The following is a 7,601-nucleotide window of genomic DNA, read 5'->3' on the forward strand; positions in this document are numbered from 1 at the left end:
ACGGTATCTGATGTTGGCACGCGACCTGAATGTCCAGTCCAACTGGAGCTCCCAATCCCAGTTGTTACCTGTCAATCAGTCGGGTTTTAACGTTAATATAAGCTCAATTTCATTACTCAATGGAGTAATGGAGTTGGGTAGGAGATTGGGCTCTCTGCTGTTTGGTAGGTTTTCCTGCTCACTTGAAAATAAAAGGGAGAAGAAAACAGAAGCTGCAGTGAACAAGACAGTGAGCTCCATGATTCAAGCAATCTTATGACGATGGTAACAGGCTTATCACTTCTCATCACAATAGGAACCAAAAAAAAAAAAAAGTTGCTACATTACTATAATTAATACAACTTGGCAGGTTATGTATATGCCAATCAAAATAATTCGTTCAAAGCATAACAAAATACGAAATATTCCTCTAATCCATGAGTTTGGATATTAATACATGGATCCTTTACATTCTGAACAACATATATTTAAGGTTCATACTAAAAACAAACTAATACTCTAAACAACACTTTGACCACAAAAGCATTTCCATAAGCACTCTGCATTAGATATATTTTAGATACGAGTATGCTCTTGCTGTCATGCATCAATCTTGCCAAGTTGGAGAGAAGTTGCTTCCAACGAATTTTAAGAACATTATGGTAGACAATTAATCAAAATGGAAAAGACAGATAGTTATGCAGAAGAAGTGAATATCGGTAGACTCAAGGTGACCCCAAAGTTTACAATACGACACATTTAAAGGAAATGTCAGAGATCATCATCATCATAATGGACAAAATTTTTCTCTCCCCTCAGTTGAATCAGTCTCACTGTTGGTTTCACTTAATTTGCTCTTGACTATCGGCTTCTTTGACAGTTTTTGCTAAGTAGGTTTGCTTACCATGGGTAGGGCAATTAAAGCAATGAACAGATGACCTGCTTGACAGTTTTTCTTTCAAGGTTTTCTCCATATTCAATGCATAACTACTTGATTGATATAACGGGACTACTATATATAATGCAATTAAATTCATGACCCAAACTTAAAACACACCTCCTGATCTGCCGTCACTCAACTTCTACAATTTTCACCTTCAATGATAGAATTGATGAAATTCTTTTAGTGTATTCAATGACGATCTTCAAATCTACGGGAGATTTAAATATTCTTTATACGCTTGCTCTTCATGGTAAGAAGGGATGCACTTAGCCTCCATTAGCCATTGCATTTCATCTCAAGTCTGTATTGGTCTTTGTCCTTTCCATTCATAAGACTTCTGCAGCACGAACCATTTTGATTTGCTGCTTACTGATAATGGAAGAAGAACTGAACTTCATAAGCCCAATCAAAGAGTTCCTCTACATATTTCAAAAGGGCATATGTTGTTGTCCTCTACTGACAATGGTCAATGGTGTTGGTCTGCATCTCAGAAATCGTTGTCGTCCAACTCGTCTGAACCAATTGGATCACCATCTCGATGTATGATCTGTCCAGTCGATGTGGCTATACTAGTGGTGTCGGTTGCTCGTGCATTTTGATTTGGAAATGGATATGGGTTTGGATATCGGATTTGGATTTGGTATGAGTGTGGGGATATGGATAATTTTGGTTTGGTTTTGTACTTTTTGAGTGTGAGTTCGGGTTAATTTTTTTAGATGCGAATATGGATTTCATTTGAGTTTGAGTCGCAGTTTGGGTAAGAATCTGGATTTGGATTTTTTATGTGGACATGGAGGTGGATATAAATTTGGATACATATATAACACTTGGGCTTGGGAATATATTTGAATATCGGTTTTGGCTTTGGTATGGATTTGAATATGGTTGGGGTGTGTCAGTTTGGACATGGGTCTTGGTTTGCCTTTGGTTTGTAATTTGGTTTGGGGGTTAAATTCAGCTGCAGTTTTTGGTTAGGATCCAAATAGGTAGAGGATTTTGGTTGAAATTTTTTTACTAGATCTGGTTTAGAGTGGCCCCAGATTGGATCTGAATATTTTCTCTGGGATCCTCGATTCCAGTCCTAGAAAAGATCCAGAAATTTCAAAAACTATATGCTTTGGACCTATGAACCGCACAGAAATGAGTCCGACCTGAATCAGTTTTCCTAAGAAGCCAACTCGGGCCATTGGGCTCGATTGGCCATCACCACCTCCCCAGTCACCTGCTTTCTCGCTACTCCCACAGTTGCCTAAATACGGCCCTGCGCGGGTCTTCTCCTCCTACACTTGCTATGCTGAGAAGTGAAGGGTGGGTCGGTGCAAAGGCTAGAGCGAGAAATTGTTTATTAAAAGAAATATAATTTTTAAAAGTATTTATATAAGATAGATAAAATTTTGTTAAAATTTTCATGCAACTTTTAAGGCCCCTGTGATTAAGCCTCAGCAAGCCCAATTTGGCATGGTTAACATTTTTAATTTGTTATTATTTTTATTTTAATAATAATATATATTTTATTATTAAAACTATATTTTATATTAAAAAACTTTTATTTCATATTTTAAAAAAAAATTTTATTTTAATCGGCCCAAGCGAACCCACGCTTGGGTATTGAGCATAGGGCCCGGGCGCTAGTGTATCGGGTGTCGAGCCAGGTCTACTGGCGGCCCCTAACTCCACACCTGGTTGGCATCCTGCTGAGCCCAATTCACTTGCATGCTTTGATGCTTGGCTCAATTTCATATGCAGCAACCTTGCCTCGAGGTCCTCCAGGCAGACTAAATGTTCGTCTAACGATGAAGCAAGAGACTTTTGGTTAAGGGGCACTTAAAATTTAAATTTTACGTTTTGAAGGTCCATCATATGTAAATAAGTAAAAATTTAAAAGGTACTAATATATGAATATGACAACAATTGTTTGTGGGTTGGTGTGGGCAATTGCACACACTAGCTTATATGTGGTTCCTTTATTTTGTTCGATCAATCTATGTGCATGATCAACCGACCTTTGTTTGTACATATTTGTCTATTCTTTAATCATGTTCATTGGCCTTTTACTCAATACTTGACAGGTACTTTTGCTTATATATATAGCAACATCTCAACCATGCACTTTTGAATTCCATTTGTGCATGTTTCCACAACAGCATTTCCTATCTCTTCTTGTGCCATCGATGGATAAACTTACTCTGATACCAATTGGTGCAGCCATTTAGTTTTTTTGGATCTTAATCCTATATAATTTTTTTTTTTTTGAGATCAACTCTACTTAACAAAGTAACTGAAACAAGACTGAATTAACCGACAGAGTAACACATAATTAGACACCCTCAAAATGATGTTCATGTGCCTATAGAGAGGAGGGATGGACGATATATATTAAATTATATTCAAAATATATCTTTTATTCTAAACAGGATAACCTAGGATCGTCAAGGAGGCAAGAAACCATCAAGAAAAGGAAGAAAAAAACTATCATGGTCCTACCAATAGCTTCTTTTAGCAGAACATAGTTTCGTGTGTCGCTGAAAGCCATTATGGTTGGAAGCATAGGAGCTTCATTTCATTTCATAAAGAGAAAAAAGAAAAGAAGAAGAAGAAGAAGAAGAAGAAGAAGAGCGCCATTTTATATTTCTATACATGGAAAGTGGCCACACCCTTATCATGCTTATCATCATCATAACCGTGGAAGAAAAAGAATATGCAGGAAATATGGCAAAACTAGACGCAGTAGTGTCGACCAAAAGGGAGAGAAAAAACTTGACAGAAAAAAATAAAAGGATAACTATAATACCTGTGGACTATTGCTGTGACAGTTGGTGGGCACGTCGAGAACGGAACCAGTGCGCAGTCTGAGCCCAGACGGCGCAAGGGTGAGTGCGCAGTCGAGAACGGAACCAGAATCACCATCGCTGCTTTCCTTCTCCTCGAGTTGCTTGATCAGATCTTGTTCCTTAAGCTCTACATTGCCGCAGTCTCCGTCGTCATGGAAATTGATTGTCTGCAGGTCGTTGATCTCTGATGAAATGCCATCATGTTGGTCTTTCATGAAGAAATCCATTTCTCAGTTCTCACCCGAGAGAGAGAGAGAGAGAGAGAGAGAGAGAGAGAGATCCAATGGTTTCGTTTAGAAGAGCCGCGGATATTGGTCTATTCCGAAGGAATTAGGCAGCGTGAAACGTATATATACATGTATAGAAAATTTGCTTCTGCCCCTGTCACTTTGTGAAAATCTCCTTGACTGGTATGGGGCAATGAATTAATTACAAGCTTCATTTGCAGGGCGACCTTCTTCATTAATCACATTTACTAAAACTCCATTAATATCAGTGTGATCATCGAATGCACGGGCTAAGGAACACTCATATATAACTGAGAAAAAGTATCGTCATTTTTTATTGAATTATGTGGACAATTGCCCACACCTGCTCAGCAAGTGTGGGTGTGTGTTGTTGGGCAAAGTTCGCAAACGGTAATATGATCTCAAATTTCAAGTAGGCAATCGGGAAAGTCCAGATTATTTGGATCCATGATCTAGGGTAGTGTCCAACAGTATCGTTCTCGTTTAATGTTAGAGCCGGCCGCATATGGATATAAATTTACAGGTACTAACTAAATTTGGTGATTGGTTCAGATCCCGAGAGGTGGAGATCGGGATCCGTGGAGAATTGGATCCCAGTAATAAACATGAGGCATGCAGTTAGCCGCTGCATCATGATCGACACGGGCGCACAGATCACTGCTCTGTGGACATCTGCTCCTTGGATCGAGCAATGGGCAGCCTACCACCGTCCATCAAACCCTGGATCGATATGCTAATTGATCCAACATCGTTTTGAGAAATTCGACCCGCCAAATGTAACGGCTACAATTTGAAATGTTCCAAGTTTGGAGGTTTCCCAATGAATGGCAATCAATGTGAGGTGCTGCTTGGCGTGGCCCTCGCGAACGAAACATTCATCTTTTGAGCCGCTGTGAGTAATTGCTGTTGGTTGGGAGTCGTCTCTCTCTCTCTCTCTCTCGACGCCCTCGCTCCTGACCACTGGGGACGTTTCCTCCTCGTGACTCTCGTGTTTTAACTAGGGTTGCGCCGACCGGTGGCTTTTTCTCTTGGTTTTTTGTAGAAATATTTGAACAGATACAGTTGTATACGTGTATGTGTGTAACACTCTGAAGATAACTATAGATCTGATCCACTTGTTAGCGATAGAGAACATGCGTTACGTATAATTTTATGAAGGACAACTTGTGCATGATCAAATTAAGTTGATGAGATGACTTAACTATTACTGGATCCCGAATTATTTGTATTTATTTATTTATTTATCTCTCTCCTCATCAATTCTTTAATAATTATAATTGAATACAAAAAAAAAATAAAGGGAAAAGACATCAAAGTCGCTCTAAAAAACTGTTGTTGAAAGTATCCTAAAAGGTAATAGTTAAAAGTACCATGAATCACCGTTGCACCATAAACCATAGCTAATGCTCGTATAGCTATGTATTAATTTTTAGTAATAGATTTTTTATTTTGTAACAATCTGATAAAATATCAAACAATTTTGAATCTATATATGGATATGCTAGATGTTGGACATTATAAAACTTAAAAATCCGTTGTAAAAAAAAAGTCACCACAGGAGAATGAGAGGCATATGGTTTATAGTGCAGCACAACAACTGTTCATGGTGCTTTTTAGCAACAATTTATGATTCTTTAAACGAGCGATTTTTAATTTTGAGTTATTCGGAATTTGATACATTCAATCCTCTCTCTCTCTCTCTCTCTCCACACACACACACACACACACACACATATATATATATATATTAAATGGTGATTTTTGCTTTTTAGAGTCACCCAGCCATCTAACTAGAACTATCAAATTTATCATGGTTAAAAGTTGATGGGTAATTTTTGTCATCTAGTATTACTTTACTTTTTTCTACGTACTTTTCTTTTTATCATCCATTTATTTTATATGGACGGCCTTGGTTAGATGGTTGGGTGATTCTAAATAGCCAAAATCATCATTCACATACACACACACACAAAAAAAAAGACCCATAGGTGCTAGACCTATCAGGAATCATTTTCACTATTGATTTTTTGAAAATGGATGGTTGAGAAAAAATCAAAGAAAAAAAGACATAGGATGAGTTCATAATGTTGTGTTGCTTCACAATTTTACCATTGAGTGAGGTCAAATTTGTAGGATTCTATGCATAATATGTAGCAAAGCTAGGACTCTGCAAGTCAGATGGGACAAAAGGAGCCTTGAACATAGGAAAGATGGGTAAGAGAGCTGCTCAGGCTTCTTGTTATAATGGAAATAGTTTCTTCTAAGATTATATGTTTCTGGCTACCTTTTCATGAAGATTCTTGTAATTTACTTGTTTGTGGAGTATTGCTTAAATTATCTGTCAGGCCAAGGCCTTAGTACACATCTAGCACACATCTAGTTATGGATTTACATATCATTTCAGGACCTTGTAGGTCAAAACCAGTAGCACTTGTCATGGTGAATGTTCTTGAAATTCAAGAAGCTTTAACCTTAGAATTTTATATGTTGGAGATGCCATCATGGATACGATAGGTTAACCAGCTTGGCAGCCTGTTCCTTCAACTTGGAGTTTCTTGTCCATGAACTGAAGAAAAAACAAAGAGATGAATATTAGTGGCCTATAGAGTACAATGTGATAATGCATAAAACACATTATATTTGATACATTAATTGCACACACTTATCTGTATTTAAGTACTTTAATACCTATTTTTGTGATGAATTGGGAATGAAGGAAGGCCAGTTCAAACTCCATCAAAATCATGGATATGCAAAACAATGGATTCATAGCTTGAACCAGGTAATCGAGTGGTCCAAGGGTAAAACCATCTAAACTATGTAATTCTAGGACTGCGGTCAAGCCAAGAAAAACATCCATACCCTAAACCAAGGTGAAAGCATCAGTCCTCTCTAGATGGCACCATTGTAGAATTGAAAGTAGATTACAATTGTGATAGGGTTTGAATCCGTGTCTAACCCAGGTACTAGTTAGGAAATGGTGTAAATCAGCTAATCATAAATTGAAGTAAAATTAATCTCATATGGGAGACATATGATGCATTTCTTTCCTCTCTAAAACTCACACTTAGCCTTATTTTCCCTCTTCAATTTTTACCTTATTTCCCAAATTGATGAATTCTCGTCCCTTGAACCCAATCATCCCTCCCTAGTGAATATTCCATTCTCAACTAGTCAAGTGCTGTTTTTATTTTTTAGGCTTTTATGTTTTTGGGTTGTATTTTGTGCTTAAGGATGAGGAGATCACTCTTCTTCAACTCAGTATGGTATAAATGTCCAAGGGTAGTCTTTCTTAGTATGAGGCACTAGCAAAGCTATATGTAGGCTCGTAGGATACTGTCTAAACCAGCCCGTCAAAAAGTCACACTGTGAATGAAATTGGACGTAGGTCCAGCTACATCTAGAACCCACATCAAACTTAGGATGGTGACTCAAGTGCCCCTAAGCCAAAAAATCCTAGCAGTGCCGGTAGCATGATGCATCATGCATTTCAAAAATAGCTGTATTTCATGCATAACTTCTTTATCAAGTGTGTCTCCAATTTTCTAGCAGTATGTATTGTGCATATGTTAGCACACTATAAATTCATTTTTCATTGCA

Source organism: Nymphaea colorata, chromosome 6, assembly GCF_008831285.2.
Source record: "Nymphaea colorata isolate Beijing-Zhang1983 chromosome 6, ASM883128v2, whole genome shotgun sequence".
Taxonomy (NCBI): domain Eukaryota; kingdom Viridiplantae; phylum Streptophyta; class Magnoliopsida; order Nymphaeales; family Nymphaeaceae; genus Nymphaea; species Nymphaea colorata.